Genomic DNA, 20,177 nt, shown 5'->3' with positions numbered 1-20,177 from the left:
TTTTACTTGTTTTCAAAGTTTTTTGTTTCATGAGATTGTCACAATTCTATTTGTGGTTTTGTTTTCGTCACCTTTCAGCGATAGGGCCTGCATAAACCTAAGTCTGGTCTTAATCAAATAAAATTCACAAGAAAGACAAAATAAAGAGATGAGAAGAAAACCTTGAAACAGTTTTACACATTTATAAGAAATGGGCCATAAGTATGTGTATACGTGTCAATACTGGGCTGTACACAGAGAAGTGATTTAGTCAAACAAGTCTCAATGCTAGCTTTTAAGTGGTAAGTCAAGTACTGGTCATGCCTCTTACAGCTCTGATCAATGTGTGTGTGTATCATTGATCTGTCCTACTCTAACATCACTGCATCGATAATAAACACACACACACACTAATTCATAGTTCAACTTTCCCTGCCCTCCTAAACTATTCTTCAGCACTGATCTCAGCATTAAAGTAAGATTACATTTCTTTACAAACTTCCAATATGGAACAACTGGAAAGGTCTCCAAGGAAATCACTGACATATAAATGTATTATAGCCGTATTTCATGTTACGTTTGTTGCCAGGAGCAACACAGAATGCCATGTTGTTCAGTCTGTGTACACGTTAAATTAGTTTCCTGATAAATGAAAGAACTTTATTTCACATGCAAAAGATCGATTTTGTCCTTGTGTAAATCCCGTTGTAAATGGACTAGCCCCCTGCTGAATATCTAAACACATTAACGCTTCTGTTTGGAGACTATTTGTTTCTGCAGTTACATGAACCTACCAAATAATGCCCAGTTCAACACGTCATTACTTATGGGTAAGCAAGGGACGTCTGTGATACTGAATATTTCAAGAGATTATCGGTAGTACTTTGTGCTAATTATAGATACGCTCCTACTCATTGTCTAATGGTTGGCATGCAAATGTTCCTACAAAGTGACGTGTATGTTGACTGTACGTTCTAGCTATCACAAAGTTAGAACTTGATTGTAGTATTGTTAGTGTTAACATTCAGATAAAACTTGCTTGTAGTATTGTCAGTGTTAACATTCATATATTTTCAGAATAGTTATAATAGTCATAGTTTTAATCGGATTTTCTTTTAGGTTTTTTCGCAATGGTTGTAATATTTGAAATTAAAAATATTTTATTTAAGTTAACATGAAGTAGTGTTTATGTCTAGATTAACAAATATTTCTTATCCACTATTCTTTGTTGGTTACTACTCCGCAATCTATATAAGAAGTTTTCTATTCCAAAAGACTTCAGTGAGACTCAAAACTTTCACTTTATATCATCACAGCGACATGAAGCAGACCTCAGGTCAACAATCAATTAAAATTTTAATTTTTTTATTATCTTGATACTTTTTCCTGTTACCTTGTATCTCGATAACGTGTATGTTTTATAAGATTATTGACTGTTTGGTTGGCTGGTTGATTAGCTGACATTTGTATGTTTTATAAGATGATTGACTGTTTGGTTGGCTGGTTGATAAGCTGACATTTGTATGTTTTATAAGATTATTGACTGTTTGGTTGGCTGGTTGATTAGCTGACATTTGTATGTTTTATAAGATGATTGACTGTTTGGTTGGCTGGTTGATTAGCTGACATTTGTATGTTTTATAAGATGATTGACTGTTTGGTTGGCTGGTTGATTAGCTGACATTTGTATGTTTTATAAGATGATTGACTGTTTGGTTGGCTGGTTGATAAGCTGTTTTCACAAAAAAAAAGATCTTGATTGTTGACCGTTCAAATGCAACATTTGTTGTAGACCTTCTAGCACCTTTTATATCCATTAGTTTAACTTTGAAAAGTTTCAACACTCTAGATGGCTGTTGTTTGTTTTAAAAATCTTGAACATTTCTTGAGACATAAAGCATATTATAATCTATCAAGAAGCTCCCGCATGATTGCTGGGCAGGATTTCGGGCACACAGCTAACTATCCAAGAAAATAAACTCAAGTTTGAAGTGTTAAGAGAGAATATTTGTCCGTATTATACAACATTATCTTCTAATATCTAGACGTTCTAAGAATTCTGAAATGACTGTACTATTGACATTTTAAAGCAGTTCTTTCTATAATTGTGACATTTTCACCATGTCATCTTTGAGCTATGCATTATGGATAGTGTAACTCTAGAGCTTCTTGCTTCCTGCTGTAAAAGTAAACAGAACAGTTCAAGTAAATGTAGAAAAAAAAATGATTTCTGTACAAACTCTTGTTCCTTTCCTTTCTAGAGATGATTTTTAGCAGAACCTTCTGTCAATGCAATTCAAACATGCATGCTATGAACGTGTGTATATTTGTTAGATCAGATCAGAAAAATGTTTCTCTGAAATCTTCTAGAAAATAGTTCGGTGTTTGTTTGAAGTAATTCTATGACATCATCAATTACCATGACCACAAATGAGAATGAAATCTAGTGATCAAACGTCCGTCTCGAGGACAATGAAATTGTTTAAATGTACAAAATGCAGTTTCTTTAATGTTTTGTTAGATTTAAAACATTTATTATTTCGGTGACAGCAAAATGGAAACAGTAATTGTTTAATTATCATATTTCTCTTCAAACTCAAAAACAGTTCTATAATGGGCTTTGTTGCTGCACATACAATATATATATATGTGTGTGTGTCAGACGCGAACAGCCCAAATTTTCAGTAAAAGAAATTACATAAGTCATTTTTCTATAGAGAAAGTTACGAAAGTTATATAACATAAAACCACAGACCTATATATACTACAATAAATATATGTATTTGCTCTGTTATTATGATTTATTAATGTAGGTGCTGTTTTACTATTACACACCAAGTATCAGATTTTAGAAAAACCCAGTTTCGTTTTTTTTTGTGTAACGCTATTTGCTAACACCGTATATATCTAAATTGCATCTCTTTATTTGTATAATAAAATATGTATATTAAAATCTGTATGAATGCGTTGGTATTAGTTGGTAATATAGTAGATCTAGACTCTAGAATTAACAGGAATCAGGTATAAACATTAGGAGAATACACGACCCCTTAACTCAAGAAAACATTAAGAAATTAAAACAGACACAAAATAGACAGTGAGTTTCATAACAAACGAATAGTCACAATTGATTCACAGTAACACCTTTTTAAAAACACCCTTTAAAAAATCTTTAAAAGTTTTAAAATCTAAATTATTTTTTTACAATTATTTTTGTGGTGAAATTGTGTTTCGGAAAATGCCGGGTACTTGAAGTAAGCTAGTCCTAAAAAAACTACATAGATCTTGGGTAAAAGACTCATCAAATAAAGTACTGTAAATGTGTAGTTTCAGGCGCTTGTTTCAGGTCTATTCTTTCTTTAACCTCTATCGGGTTTGATCCCAACTACCAGTCTTTGTGTGCAGAATTTTTTTTCTCTATCAGTTACACTTAAAATTATAGCATAATAATGTCAGTTTAATTTAAAGAGAGAACTGAAAAATGCAAAAGATATATAAGGAAAAAGGACTTCCGGCCCAATTTATAATTCTAGTTTTAAACCAAAGAAACGAAAAGCATAAGCGCAACATAGCCCAATGTAGCCTATAGAGTCATTGACTGAACACATTGAACTATTTGTAAGAATGAAAGCTACAACAAAATAAGATCACAACGGGAACTAGTGTTACAGACAAACCCCATCTTTTATTTTATATAATAATCTGACACCTAAATCGCATTAACAATACAGATCTGGCATTCAGATTTATAGAGTCAGATATCAACATTGACAGCACGGAAAGTAGGAGGTTCTTGTGTACCAGCGTGATACTGGACACGGTGCAGTCTAGGCGCAGGAAAGTGTTTTACAAAAAAGGATTTTTTAAAAGTTGTTTTAAAAGTGGTTGTATATATAATATATGTAAACTTAATTTTTGAAATAAAAGAGAAAGTCTTTTGAATATTAATAGAAAAACACATTTCAAACGAGATAAAACAAACAAACTGAATTTGAGTACAGTTCACAAAGAAGACGTTGGTGAAGTAGAAGTTGTAAAAGCGTGATCGGGCGAACAAAAACCATTTTTCCCTAAGGGAGACAATAAAACATAAAGAGCATTCCTTTTCAACCAGTATTTTATAACTCAGGAAAGAAAAGAATAACAGGATTCAAATAAAAAAGTTTTAAGTATCATTTATATATCACTAACAATAATTTAATTGTTAGGCTACAATGACACTCTTTTTTTCGCTAGATCCAAATATTTTATTCTTTCAAAATAAAAAATGAAACTCTTTTTTCAAAGCTTATAGTAACTCACTCCGTATGTATGTTTGTCGGTCTTGTAAAAAATTTGTCAACGGTTTCAACCCAACTCCCCTATTCTGGGATCAAGATATTCATATCCCATGCTACATCACATGAACCAATCAAAATTAACAAAATAGTTAATCAATTAGTGGTAATTAATTATGGTTATAAAGAAAAAGGGAGTTTAATCTTGCAGAATTTAGATATATTGCAGTATATTTGCGGTTCTTTCCGATAGATATTTTTTCTAAACATATTTTTTATAATATATTTATAATATATTTTTACTGATCAGCCAGTACGTCTTGGCTTATAAGTCTTGTTCAAACAGTGGCACAAACAGTGAGACGACTGTTTATGTCTCTGGTGTCAGTTCTGATCATTATGTCTCTAAACAGTTTCCTTTTAACATTTAAAACAATGTAGGAGTCGTCGTCTAACATTTTATTTCCGTTCTTGGGATTTTGTTTCGGCGGGGTGGGGGTGGGACACATATATATATAAATTTATGTGTGTGTGTATATAGTTAATTAATCTTCATTACCTTCTGAGCTTTCATTCATTCTGACGTTTTTTTATAACCTTCTACCTTGACAACTAAAAATAAATGCATATTCTGAAGTGTCTACAAAGCATTGTCCTGCTACTCTTCTATTGAATATGTTTAGGTCAAATACCAAATCTGCTATTGACTGCCCAGTGACTGGTAGAAATTGGTAAATATAGTTTTGCTTTAGTTTTTTTTTTATTGGAAGTTAACCACAAAACCTCTGTTAGCAACGCTCATGCAGTTTAGTGATAGAAGCTTTTTATTTTTTTTTAAAGGGGAGGGGGGATCAACCTCAAAGCCACTTTTGTCTCTGCTGATACATTTTGTTGATGTAGTTTTCCTTTTAATGGAGAGGTTTAACCTCAAACCTCTCTTGGCTACGCTCATTAAATGTAGTGGCTGTAGCTTGAGCTTTCTTTTATCGAAAGGGAGATTTTCACATCTAGTTCCCTTGGCTACAACTATGGGATTCGGTGACTAGTTATCAATCAGTTTTTTTTTATTTGAGAAAAAAAGGTGTATATACGTGTGTGTGGGGGAGGGGAGGTAAATCCAAAACCACTCCTCAGCTACATTTATGTTAAGTGACTGTAGCATTTTGTTTTGATTGGAAACGTGTTTAACCTCAAAATGCCAATCGCTACTTTTTTTTTTAAATTAAATCTAGAGACTGTCGCTTTCCATTAGTTTTTTTTAACGGGGGGGGGGGGGGGGGGGGGGGTAAACGCCAACCCTTCTCAATGGTTACACTTATAGAATTTCGTGACACTGTAGTTTCATTTAGAATTTTTATCGAAAGGGGGAGTTTTATGGTAAAAAAAAAATTCTTGGTTTTTTTTTTTTAAATCAAAACTCTCTGGAGAGGGATTTTTAAATTCATACTTCTTTGGTAACTATAATTTACTTTAATTTTATATTGAAGATGGGGGATTTAACCTCAAAACCCTCTGGATGCGATTTAAACTCAAAACCCCCTTTGCCACGCTCATGGAATTTGGTGACTGTCGTTTGTTTTAGTTGTTTTTATTTATTAAGGAGGTGGATTTAAAACTCCAAACCCTCTGAATGGGGGATTTTTAAAGATGGTTTTTGAGCTTGGCGGCGCATAATGAATTTGTTGAATGTAGTTTGCTTTAGTTTTTTTATTTTAACCTCATGCCCCACTCGTGTGGAAAGTGATGATTTAACATTTCAATCTCCCAACCAAAAAACAAAAGAAATTAAATCCAAAAAAAAAAACAATCAAAAAATTCTCACCTACAGGGCGAGGGATATAATTTCGAATGGGGGGGGGGGTAAAACCCCGAACTCCCCCCCCCCTCCGGCTACGCCTATGCAGTACTACTAATAGGTACCTAGGTCCCCATTTTTTTGTGATATTATTGTAATGTTGTAAAGATGCCTTATTCTAAATATATATTGCAAATAGAAGCATTACAAAGATATTGAATACAGCTGTCTAGCTTGGACATGTACTTTCATAGGTCTCAAATGAGTGTAAACATATTCTAGTTCTTATAGACCATCATTCCCTAACAACAGTTAGGATAATAAGATTAGTTTGCTACTCTTTCCTATACCCTCAGGATCAGCACCCTCCTAGACAACTCATTATCCAGTCCACGTGACCAGATCAAGAAAGCTTTTATAGAAACACTAATATATCCCTCCCTCCCTCCCCCTTCACTCCCCAACCCTTCGTCCCCTTGAGGCCACGACACTATCGAACACACGTCCCGGTCACCCCCTTGGGGTAGCGAGCTTATTTACAGCTCGAGTCTCACGAATCGTTGACTTATGCACATTCTAACGTGGAGGAATTAGGCGCCTGGTCCCCCCCCCCTGACTAACAACAAAAGGTGGTCCTTTTCTTCCTTTATCAACACATTGAATTTTCAAAGGTCAGAACGTCAGTACACCATCCATAGTAGTTGACCAGTTTCGTTATAAGACATTAGTTAACAAGAACAGTGTATGCATTAGTGTCAAATAGTTGGACAACGTGGAGATCTACTCTTTTCTTTTTGTAGGATCAGATTAACAAGCAGAGGAAAATAGCTTAGAACGTTTATCATTTATATGTATTATGTTAGTAGTCAACCAATTTTGTATTATTGAATAAAACTTCATTTTTGAATATATAGGAATATGTTATATGCATATGTGACACATATTTTTATGTATCACATCATAGCAATACAGCAGTGTTGTATCACATCATAATATTACAGAAGTATTGTATCACATCATAATATTACAGAAGTATTGTATCACATCATAATATTACAGAAGTATTGTATCACATCATGGAATACAGTGTAGAAGTATTGTATCACATCATAACAGTGTAGAAGTAAAAAACCCTCTTGAATATAAAACTAAAGCAAACAAGTCATCAAATTCTATGAAACTAGCCAGAGAGGTTTTGAGTTTAAAGCCCCCATCGGAGCAATTGGAGTTTAAAACCTCTTCCAGCGAGTTTTGAGGTTAAAACCCCCTCTTCAATATTAAACTGAAGTAAACTGTGTGCCTAGCAGATGGGAGTTTTGAGATAAACTCCTCTTTACGAGAGTTTTGAGTTTAAAAACCCCGCTCCAGATGGTTTTGAGTTTAAAACTCCTCTCCAGATGGTTTTAAGTTTAAAACCCCTCTCCAGATGGTTTTGAAGATAAAACTCCCCTTTTGTATAAAAAATCTACAGCAAACTGCAATGACCGAAGTAAAATATGAGGGTAGCCAAGAGGAGGGGGGGGGGGTTAATGTTCACCCCACCTCCCTTCCAGCATTTTTCCACAACATCGAAATAAAGGATGCTTTTTTTCCTAATTCTTCAAGGTAGAAATGACCTGCTTGGAACCATGACGAGGAGGTCTTGTTACTGTGTAATAGAGCATGGAGTTTTCCGTGGAGTGTTTTTTGTTCCGATTAGCGAACCTCTTGCCCCTGTTACCAAACCAATATTAACAACTATTGTTTTTTTTAGGTTCAGTGAGGTTGCGTCAGAGTCTTATTAGTTCTTATTAGTAGTCCTACTCTTATTTTTACTCTTCTCCTTTTCTCCTTATCATTCTACTAGAAGGCAGGAGAGCTGCAGGTCGTCCAGCTCAGAAAAAGAAGCCCCAAAGAACTCACTCTCCCAGAAATCTGTAATTAAAGACGTATGAGGCCTTCTGTTTCATGCATCTACAACGTATTGGAATTGAGGTTGTCCTCCAGTTCTGTGTTGTTTTTACTGTTGAGACATGTCCATTAATAATCTTTCAATCATTATTAAATGTAGATATGTACTGCAGGTAAACAATAGTGAAGACGGATTATTTTTTGGTGTTTGTTCTGTTCAGAATTGACCGATCTAATATTTCCTAAATAAATCTTAAACCTTTAACCAGGTCAAAGGATTGTTTTATGGTTCGTACAAGGGCAATATGTTTTCTCTGTTGTAAGCATCACGTTCCTTGAAGTGAGATTCGTTTCACAACTATTAGATTCAACTAGACCCCCCACACACACACACACATTATTGTAATGATTACAGAGTTTTACTTGACTGTTAAACTTCAACATATTGACAAACTGTTTGTTTCGTTATAAGTCACAACAATGAAATCATTTGGAGTTTTTAAGTTCCCGTTCTCTGAGCAACTATTGACTGAATGAGAGACTGCAGAACAAGAAGATGTACATGGGAGATCAATAGTTCAGAGAAGTTTTCTAGCAGTGATTAGGAGGGTTCTGTTGTTTTGTAAATGTACTTTTACTATATGCAGTTAGACATACTCATACGAACTTAGGTGCTAATAGATAAATCTAATCACATTGGATAAAGTATAACAGTATCCATTTCATAGTCTCCACGTAAGCCTAGTATACAGAGAGACATAGAGAGAGACAGACAGAGAGAGACAGACAGAGAGAGAGACAGACAGACAGAGAGAGAGAGAGAGAGAGGCAGAGAGAAAGAGACCAAGAAAGAAAGTGATGAAGAAATTATCACAGCAATAAACAAAAAAAGCCTATTTCTGCAACAGCAGAGGAAATGTTCAGACCCACGACTTCTATCAGAAGCGCAAGTTACTACTTGAGACCAATACAAATTCCAAATGTCAGCTTCGTATCTGATGTAGCCAGTGTAGATAATGAGGGAGATGGGAGAGGAAGAGATCTTTACGCTGGCCATTGTCTCACAGTCTGAAGATCAAGAACGATTTTAAAATTGTACATTTAAAAAAAAAACACATCGCATTTTAAGCATCTAAAGTGCCAATGTACCATCTCAAGTGCCAATGTACCATCTAAAGTGCCAATGTAGCATCTAAAGTGCCAATGTACCATCTCAAATTAAAATCATTTGTATCCTACTATTCCTGTTTATAGATTGGACTGGATTTTAGAAGAAAGTATCATTTTAATTTTAAAAAGCCTTTGGACTTTCCACTTTCAAAAAAGCTATTTGAATAGTCTGAACTAGGGACACTATTACAGTCGACACCCTAGGACGTTACAAACGATCAGACTACACACACACACACACACACGTTTGAAAGCAAAGTTTATACTTTTATAGTTTTAAAACGTTGACAGCTGTCTTAATATAAAACAATGGTTCCAAAATAGTAGCTGTAGAATTTTATTTTGTCAAGAGAAAAATCAAAACACTCTATTGTTAATTGTTTCATTCCTAAAACTCAGAAATCGTGTTTAAATTTTTTTTCAAAAAATGTACATGGAAACTAAAATACTGTTTTATATTTGTACAAACAAAAATTGGGTATATATCTAAGTGACCACACACACACAAAGTGTGTAGATATCGAAGTGACCACACACACACAAAGTGTGTATATATCTAAGTGACCACACACACACAAAGTGTGTATATATCTAAGTGACCACACACACAAAAAGTGTGTATATATCTAAGTGACCACACACACAAAAAGTGTGTATATATCTAAGTGACCAAACACACACAAAAAAGTGTTACTACCAAAACTGAAGAGAAAGGCCAGTTTGGAGCAAAAACAAATTCTTGTACACATTTACAACTTTTGACAAAAAGAGATTTCAGAGCATTAGAGTTTGTCATGTAACTGTAAACAATGGCGACAACAGGAATGAACAGATCTCATTTAGGTCTGAAAGGTGACATTTACCGAACTGAAAAAAGTCTTTATGTAGCAAATGGAGAGAGTTCGATTGGCCATTGATTCTAACTAAAGTCTTAAGACACACAAAAAGCAATAAAATGACCTCATTTGACTCTGTCCTAAGGCATTCTGGGAGAATTGCAATAAAAGCTAGATCAAAACAGAACACAGTTTTTATTTCATCTAAACAAGTCATTTCTTTGGCAGTTTCTCGAAACACTCATAATACTAATCATAACTAATAATATTTAGTACACTCAAACTAATAATATTCCATTAGGACACTTAAACTAATAATATTTAGGACAGTCAAACTAATAATATTTAGTTAGGACACTCAAACTAGTAATATTTAGGACAGTCAAACTAATAATATTTAGTTAGGACACTCAAACTAATAAAATTTAGGACAGTCAAACTAATAATATTTAGGACAGTCAAACTACTAATATTTAGCTAGGACACTCTAACTACTATTATTTAGCTAGGACACTCAAACTACTAATATTTAGCTAGGACACTCAAACTACTAATATTTAGCTAGGACACTCTAACTACTATTATTTAGCTAGGACACTCAAACTACTAATATTTAGCTAGGACACTCAAACTACTAATATTTAGCTAGGACACTCTAACTACTATTATTTAGCTAGGACACTCAAACTACTAATATTTAGCTAGGACACTCAAACTACTAATATTTAGCTAGGACACTCTAACTACTATTATTTAGCTAGGACACTCAAACTACTAATATTTAGCTAGGACACTCAACTACTATTTATTCAGGACACTAATCCATTTATTCAACTTCTTCCCTAAGCATAACAAAATTTGAAACAAAAGCAGCACACAAAAATGTCTTGACCCCCATAGCGTTAACTTGGTACAAATCCATTGATTTCTACTTTGCCTTTGTCCTAAGACTCTAACAGCACATTTTTTTCTGTATGTCTCTGTTAGACAAGAGCAATTGAGTTGGCCGCAAGGCAAGCGTTTTAGAGTTTTTATTGCATTTCTGGGCTTTTCATTTATCCATTTAATAAGGAATCAGTGAAGGAAAAGTTGACACACGTCAGAGTTTCATATCAATTTAGAGGCAAATTGGAACCTTCAGAAAAAAAATCTAAAGTTGGGATTTTGTTCTTGATTTTTTTATTCCGCTTTTTATCATTCAAGTTCATTTTTGTATCTTACTTTGAATAGAGTGTTGGATGTTGATTGAGTAGAAAGTGTTGAATGTTGATTGAGTAGAAAGTGTTGGATGTTGATTGAATAGAAAGTGTTGAATGTTGATTGAGTAGAAAGTGTTGGATGTTGATTGAATAGAAATTGTTGGATGTTGATTGAATAGAAAGTGTTGAATGTTGATTGAGTAGAAAGTGTTGGATGTTGATTGAATAGAAATTGTTGGATGTTGATTGAATAGAAAGTCTTGAATGTTGATTGAGTAGAAAGTGTTGGATGTTGATTGAATAGAAAGTGTTGGATGTTGATTGAATAGAAAGTGTTGGATGTTGATTGAATAGAAAGTGTTGGATGTTGATTGAGTAGAAAGTGTTGAATGTTGATTGAGTAGAAAGTTTTTAATGTTGATTGAGTAGAAAGTGTTGGATGTTAATTAAGTAGAAAGTTTTTAATGTTGATTGAGTAGAACGTGTTGGATTTTGATTGAGTAGAATGTGTTTGATGTAGTTTGTTTTGATTGAGTAGAAAGAGTAGGATGTAGATTGTTTTGATTGAGTAGAAAGTGTTCGATGTAGTTTGTTTTGATTGAGTAGAAAGAGTAGGATGTAGATTGTTTTGATTGAGTAGAAAGTGTTCGATGTAGTTTGTTTTGATTGAGTAGAAAGAGTAGGATGTAGATTGTTTTGGTTGAGTAGAAAGTGTTCGATGTAGTTTGTTTTGATTGAGTAGAAAGTGTTGGATGTAGATTGTTTTGGTTGAGTAGAAAGTGTTCGATGTAGTTTGTTTTGATTGAGTAGAAAGTGTTCGATGTAGTTTGTTTTGATTGAGTAGAAAGAGTAGGATGTAGATTGTTTTGATTGAGTAGAAAGTGTTCGATGTAGTTTGTTTTGATTGAGTAGAAAGAGTAGGATGTAGATTGTTTTGATTGAGTAGAAAGTGTTCGATGTAGTTTGTTTTGATTGAGTAGAAAGAGTAGGATGTAGATTGTTTTGGTTGAGTAGAAAGTGTTCGATGTAGTTTGTTTTGATTGAGTAGAAAGTGTTGGATGTAGTTTGTTTTGATTGAGTAGAAAGAGTAGGATGTAGATTGTTTTGGTTGAGTAGAAAGTGTTCGATGTAGTTTGTTTTGATTGAGTAGAAAGTGTTGGATGTAGATTCTTTAGACTGAGTAGAAAGTGTTGGGTGTAGATTCTTTAGACTGAGTAGAAAGTGTTGGATGTAGATTCTTTAGACTGAGTAGAAAGTGTTGGATGTAGATTCTTTAGACTGAGTAGAAAGTGTTGGGTGTAGATTCTTTAGACTGAGTAGAAAGTGTTGGATGTAGATTCTTTAGACTGAGTAGAAAGTGTTGGATGTAGAATGATTTGGTTGAGTAGAAAGTGTTGGGTGTATAGATATAGATGTTTTTGATTGACTAGAAAGTACTGGATGTAGAATTTCTTTCCCTTTTAATAGAAAGCAGTGGATGCTGATTGTTCCCATTATTTGTTTATTACATTAATGTCGAGGTACTAGGATTCATTTAATTTCTACTAGTTTTTGCTTTATTTTTTTTTGGGGGGTGGTTGGGGGGGGGGGGCGAAACTTACACTTACAAACACTGTTTTTAATGGGCGAATTTAACTACTATAGAAAAGAATGTCTAGGCTTGAACAGCAGTATTGCTATTTTAATGATTATTATTATTTTATTATTATGTTAGAAACGAATGAGTATTTATAGTCTGGCACTGCCAGAGGTGAGTTTCGTTAAAGAGAAACAAAATTCATTGTATTCCCTTTATCAGTTTCCACTGAAGAATTTTCTGGTGATGTGGCAGGTCTGCAGCAGAATAATAATAACAATAGTATTTTTTTTATTATTATGTTAGAAACGAACGAATATTTATTTTCTTGCACTGCCCGGGTCGAGTTTCGCTTAAGAGAAACAAAATTCATTGTAGGCTCTTTCTTAGTTTCAACTGAGGAATTTTCTGGTGATGTGTCATTATTATTATTATCATTATAATGATTATAGTTCTTCTTTTTCTTCTTATTATTATCATTACATGTATGTTCAACGGTGGCCTTGTCTTAACCCTAAGCGCTTTGTGAATATATTTCTAAGCCCTGTGACTGTACCCACTGGAAATGAGCTAGAGGTCCTATTTTAAAGATTGACGTGGTTAATTTGATTGCTAATTATTCCTTAATGGAAGAATCTTTAACATCCAAACACATTCATCTAAAAATCATTTGTTTTTCATTATGAAAGTATTGATGTGATTTGATGTGAACATTCCATTATTACAGACAAAACTGATAGAAATCTCTGCTGTGTGTGTGATCAATGAGACTACATGCTCTGAACATTCATTTCAAGAAAATAGTTGAAGGTTTCTAATTATGCAAAAATTGTCCAAAAAAATAGGTAACCAAAAAAAGTTTGATTGGTTCGATTAATTAACAGACATTCTCACATTTTCTTTTGTAATGATTGAATATATAATATTACGGTGTGTCTGTACCCTCAGTTTTCCGTTGGATTTATTTTCTAGTTTCATTTTTGAAAACATTTTTGATAAGCATTTCTTTGACTTTTTCAAATGTCATATTTTTTTATTAATAAGACATTGAAAAGATTGTCAGAAGTTGGTTTTATGAATACATGTTCATAGCACAAATACAAAAATAATATAAACTCATTCGAAGTTCAAATAGTTTATGTTGATATTTTGAGAATAGATCTCTTGTGCTGTTATAGTCTTGAATTGATCATTTCAACTTGACGTGTCAGATTAAGATGGGGAAGGTTATTTATAGCGCATGACTACAAAAATGTGGGGTTTGGTTTTATTCACCTGCGTGTGGTTTGGTTTTATTCACCTGCGTGTGGTTTGGTTTTATTCACCTGCGTGTGATTTGGTTTTATTCACCTGCGTGTGATTTGGTTTTATTCACCTGCGTGTGGTTTGGTTTTATTCACCTGCGTGTGGTTTGGTTTTATTCACCTGCGTGTGATTTGGTTTTATTCACCTGCGTGTGGTTTTCTCTATTGTATTTTCTCTATTTCATGAGCGTGTGGTTTATCTACGCCAAAAAATTGTCTTTTTCTTGAGAGCGAGGGACTTGTGGTTTGGGGCTTTCTATAATTTGCGTGATGTTTTATTATAGATCAAAACTACGACGTAATCGTTCATCGAATTGTTGGATAAGTTCAATCAACTTATGGGAAGGAAACACAACAAGATATACATATATATATATATATACTGGCTACAGCCAGAAGTATGCACTTGGAAACAGAATTGATCACTTTTTATCATAAATAATATAGACTCTAAAAACTTGACAGATCTATAGATCTATCTTTTCCACGTCGATGCGCTTTAAACACCTTTGTGTATTAAGTATATTAGACTAAGCTCGTGGTGTTCGATTCTCATTAAGAAACACAAAGTTGTAAGCTACTACAAACTTGACAGATAATTAGGATGTACCCAAAACTAATTTCTCGATGTCAATGGTAGCGCTCTGTGGCCCCAATGGAACTAGATCACAGTACTTATGTACCAACACATGACTATTCTGCTGCATGAAATATTTGTGAAATGTCTTTTTATTTTCTTTAACAAATTTGAACATTCAGTATTAGGAAGACATTACATTTGTATTTTATCGTCAAATGTACATTGGAAACTGTAAATAAGATTTATATTTATTAAATCTATTAGAAAATATTTTTTGTTGTTGTTCATCTCGACTAGGCCTATATTCAGTCGGAATTATCTTCCAATTTCATTCTTCTGGTTACAACTGAGACAATGTTTGAAAAATACTTTGAAAATAAGGAAATGTTTTTTTCTTGAGGAATAAGAGATTGACCCTTTACAAAGCAATTAGATCAATTAGATATTTATCATAAGATATCAGTAAGGCCAGGTTCACATTTAACTTCACATTCTCTTTCACCTATCCTTTGGTCAGCTGGACCGCTGAGCACCACACAAGACCTTTTTTCTCCATTCTTATCTGTCATTTCTCTTTGATAGAATTTCATTCTGATAATATTGAAACCTGCCTGGGTGGACCACTTACGGGGCCGATTTTCAGCTTGTGTTTCCACACAAACTATCTTTCTAACCTTGTTATACTCTGAAATGTACTCGAATTGATTTATTGAATTGAATTGTTATAAAAACCGAGGGGATAATAACAACTGACCTCACAGACAACTTCAATGCCCTTAACATTCCTAGGAACATCCTCGTTGCTTGTCAGAGGGCGGTACTGCTGCAGACCTGCCACATCACCAGAAAATTCCTCAGTGGAAACTGTTAAAGGGACTATGATGAATTTTGTTTCTCTTTAGCGAAACTCGAGCCTGGCAGCGCCAGAGAATGACTACTCGTTCATTTCTAACATAATAATAATAATGATAATAATAGTAATAATAATAATCTTTATTATCCATAAGGAAAATATATTTTATTTCTAAGAAATTCATGACACAATCTACTGCTACCACAAGGTTCTTTATTCTGCTCTTTAGAAAAACATTAAAGGCATCGGCTAATGCATGGAAGTCAGAGTATATTTTGATTCAAAGCAAATTTAATCCATTCATCTCTAGATCTCAAAGCAAACTTCATCCAAAGATATCTAGGTCTCAAATAAAGACTAAACTATATTCATGAGTACAAATGTTTATGTTATGATTTAATGTACTTCATATGTTGTAAAAAGTCCGAATGTACAAATATATGTCCCTGTTATGGGTTCAAGTGTACAAAAGTTCACTGTTGTGATTGTATCAATAAGATAAATGCTTGGAGCATTTATAAAATGGATCGATTATGTAAACGGAGACTTTTTTTTGTAATAGTTCAATATTTAATGAAAATGTTATTGATAACAAACTTTGAAGTATCGATTATTTTCCCCCACAGCCCACAGAGTACAATTATAGTGGTTAGACATTTCAATCAGCAGAGAACAATATAACAGCTTGATGACTTCCAACGTACAGCAGACAGAAGGACAGACTGACAGAAAGCTAAATAGATAGATAGATAGATAGATAGATAGATAGATAGATAGATAGATAGATAGATAGATAGATAGATAGACACATTGACTGAAAGACAGATAGATAGTTAGATATATAAATAGACAGATAAATAGATAGATAGATAGATAGATAGATAGATAGATAGATAAATATATAGATAAATAGATAGATAGATAGATAGATAGATAGATAAATAGATAGATAGATAGATAGATAGATAGATAGATAGATAGATAGATAGATAGATAGATAAATAGATAAATAGATAGATAGATAGATAGATAGATAGATAGATAAATAGATAGATAGATAGATAAATAGATAGATAAATAGATAGATAGATAGATAGATAGATAGATAGATAGATAGATAGATAGATAAATAGATAGATAGATAGATAGATAGATAGATAGATAGATAGATAGATAGATAGATAGATAGATAGATAGATAAATAAATAGATAAATAGATAGATAGATAGATAGATAGATAGATAGATAGATAGATAGATAGATAAATAGATAGATAGATAGATAGATAGATAGATAGATAGATAGATAGATAGATAGATGAACATCAACGCTTTCACTTCAAATGCATGTTAAAAGTGTAACCAACCTAATAATAGAATAAACTGACTCTAACTTTTGACCAAATATTTATATGCTGACTGTGATGATACATTTAAAAACAGAGTTTGATGAGACAAAATCCAACAACATTGCAATGCCAACCAACCAACAAAAAGAAAATACAAGTTGACAACAAAAAGCGTGAATGTTCCAATGTTTCTACCTGCATTCGACAATAGAATCCAACAAATACTGGCTCCCCATCACTTGATTAGAATCATAACACAAGAGAACCGCACGAGTGGGGAAGGCGGCTCGAGGGCGGGCAGGGGGTGGTGGGCTAAAGCAGCGATCAATTAAACCGTTCATCCACTCGGCGAAATGCGACGGTCCGCCTGGCAGACTGGTGCTGTTTGGTGACTTGTCCTCGCGGCAACTCAGAGCTTGTAATGCCAGTTTTTGTTTTGTTTTTTCGAGTTTAGCCTACGATCTAATACTAAAGCTTGGCTTCGGTAGAAGTCTATTTGGCTTGTGTTTGTACATGAAAAAAACGTTTTGTCTGACATTTGTTCTCTAAAACAGAATTCTATTCTAAACACTAGGATGGTGCTGTTCTAGAACTGGAATCAATGGAAGTTTAGTCTTTAGATCTCCATCGTTTCTTTTCGGGTCACTCGTGGAAACCTTTCGCAATTTTCTGGCCTCTATCTTCTTGCTACTCTTTATCAATCTGTGCTTATTTTTAGTGTTATATATATCCATAAATCTAAATTTCTGAGCTGTTCAGATAATTAGAACACTTTCATGACAAAAAAATCTCTCCTTGATATTAGCATTGAAGATAATGTCTTTGCACGTTGATTAGCCTAATTAAATAAATCACTAAGAGAAAACAAAATCATTAAAAGTTATTTTTAAAAACCTTTAAAAAAAAAAAAAAAAGAAAAACAAATGTTGACACTAAAGTTGTGGAGTTTTTTTTTTTTTTTTATCTTTACACCTTTTTTCTCCCATTTTCTATTTTATGATCAAGTGGAAATTTTTCATAATTGTCGATGACAACACAAGAATCAATGAAGAAATTTACAGAATATTACAAAATTATAATTAATTAATTTGTTTATAAAAAAGGGGAGATTAACCCTGCAGTAATGTGATAAATAAATAAACAAATATATAAAAAGGGGAGATAAATCCTGTAGTATATATATATATGTTATTGGCTGTTGTTGTGATGTCATTGGCAATTGTTGTGATGTCATTGGCTGTTGTTGTGATGTCATTGGCAGTTGTTATGATATTATTGGCTGTTGTTGTAATGTTAATCACGGTTGTTGTGATGTTATAGGCGACGGGCCATACAGTTCTCTTTTCTTCGCTCCCTTCAATTCCGGAGCGCTATCAATGTTGTAAGATGGGAGGTAATCTACACATCACGACAGGGTTTGATTGAAGGCGCCTGACAGCACGACAGTGAATTATTTAGTGAGACCCAGGTCAGTAGCAATGCACCACCTACGCCATCTGTCTAGAATCATTATTCACAAGTGACAAGCAAGTGACCCAATAGTTTTGACTTAAGTCATTTTCTGATTATATTTTTAGAGAAAGGCAAAGTGTAGACTTCCATTAGATTCACTATTAAATAATCTCGGAAGCAGGAAGTAAAAAAATGAGCTTCTTCTGTTTAACAAATTAATATGATCTTTAGTATTAGAGATTCTTTTCTATGGTAGAAAAACTAAAGATAGCTTGCTTTTTTTTTTACTCCGGTGTAAAGACTAAAGGAAGTGTTGTTTACTTGCTTTGTTTGTATCCGGTCTAAAGACTTTTTACCACTTCTAGAAACTATCACAGTTGAGACTTCGGCTCTTGGAACTCTAGGCCAGCAAAAGTGAACCGGCCTGAATGAGAACAGTGTACACTGTTTTGTCTGGCGGGGGTTGGACTCGCGGCCAGAGGCCTCATTCACCGGGACCCCCGCCATTTTTCTTTTCTATACCAGGCTAACCGTGCAGGACACGCCATTTATGAAACGGCCTCTTGAGAAACAGCGCCTGGATTGTGACAAGGTTGTGGGGGCTTTTTTACAATTCCGCGCAGTGCAATGTTGTTGCTCTCACACCCGCTTAGGCGGTTCCACGACAATTCGTTCACTGACATTTCGTTCACCCGACAATTCGTTCACGCGACATCGCTCATGGACTAGTCGCTCACAGACCACTGGTTCACGACAAATCATTCACGCGACTATTCGTTCACGGCACGGACAAATTGTTCACAGACAAATTGTTCACTAGATAGTAACATATTGTTAATATTATATATTCTCGTCGCGTGTTTAATTTATTTACATTAAAACTTTTGTAGCTATTATTGCCAAATGCAAAAAATTTCTAAAGATCAGGTCAAATCCGAGTTTATTTAATTTCGTTGTTGTTGTTGTTAATATTTTGTTAATGAGGATAGTATGTGATAAAAATTATACTTAAAATAAAAAACAAATAAAAAAAGAGATCTTACAAGCTAGCTGAAAAATATAAACGGGCCCTCACTTTACTATAGGTAACATTTTTTATTTTCACCTTTAATATACCTTTACACCCCCCTCTTTTTTTTGTTCATCTACCGGGAATCTACCCATTCATCTGGATACTCTAGTTAACACCTAGTTGAGTGCTAGACAGACTGGCTCTTCTGGAAGTCATAAAACTTTATTGGACATTGCCTATACACATGTTCAATTTGTTAACATTGGAAATATCTACTAGACACTAGTATAGTACTTTCCATCAAGTTTAAAAGAAGTTTTATTATATTTTTATTTTAGTTAACTCGTTTCTATATGTGACCACCCATTGGTAGACTAATTTGATTGCTTGGACTTCAATAACAAATTTATTGAAACAATTTTATTTTGTTGTATTGCGTTAAATTATAATTTTTTGATAGGGAACCAAAATATTTCCTAGTGTTGTATATGTAATTAGTTGTTTTTTTCTTAGATGTCTTAATTGATAAGTATTAACCTTAGATCTGTATCTAGTATGTGACGTTCAGAGTTGAATAGTGAAACCATATATATTGTACCAAATCTAGTACCACAGTTAAAAATCTAAATTATCTCTCGTAAAAACACTGCAAGGATTGTGGGAAAAATACTAGTGTGTCTGAGTAAGCCAGGAAAACCAGTGACTTGGCAGAATGCATGACGCGTAGGACATAATCATCTTCTTTTTTGAAGAAACGTCTGTATTATATAAGATAAGATTTGTTTTTGTTAATAAGATATCAATAAAATGGGTATGTTAATTAAACATCTGGACCGCTATTAAGAAGATAAGCAAATATGGGTAGGTCGAACAAGACCACAAGATGGACATGAGTGTAAAAGAAGG

General features: G+C 33.7%; 1 protein-coding gene across 1 annotated transcript in view; it reads right to left on the bottom strand.

The window, feature by feature from the left end:
- LOC106053245 (transmembrane protein 151 homolog) overlaps window positions 1-17,165 on the bottom strand; it is a 165,348-nt gene extending 148,183 nt beyond the window's left edge. Inside the window, exon 1 of the mRNA XM_056024409.1 lies at window positions 17,003-17,165. The gene's annotated coding sequence lies outside the window, so the exon portion shown is untranslated. The remainder of the gene's footprint in view (window positions 1-17,002) is intronic.
- Between the last annotated feature and the right edge of the window lie 3,012 nt (window positions 17,166-20,177).

Source organism: Biomphalaria glabrata, chromosome 3, assembly GCF_947242115.1.
Source record: "Biomphalaria glabrata chromosome 3, xgBioGlab47.1, whole genome shotgun sequence".
NCBI classification, from domain to species: Eukaryota; Metazoa; Mollusca; class Gastropoda; family Planorbidae; genus Biomphalaria; species Biomphalaria glabrata.
This window is presented reverse-complemented; position numbering and strand designations above follow the sequence as displayed.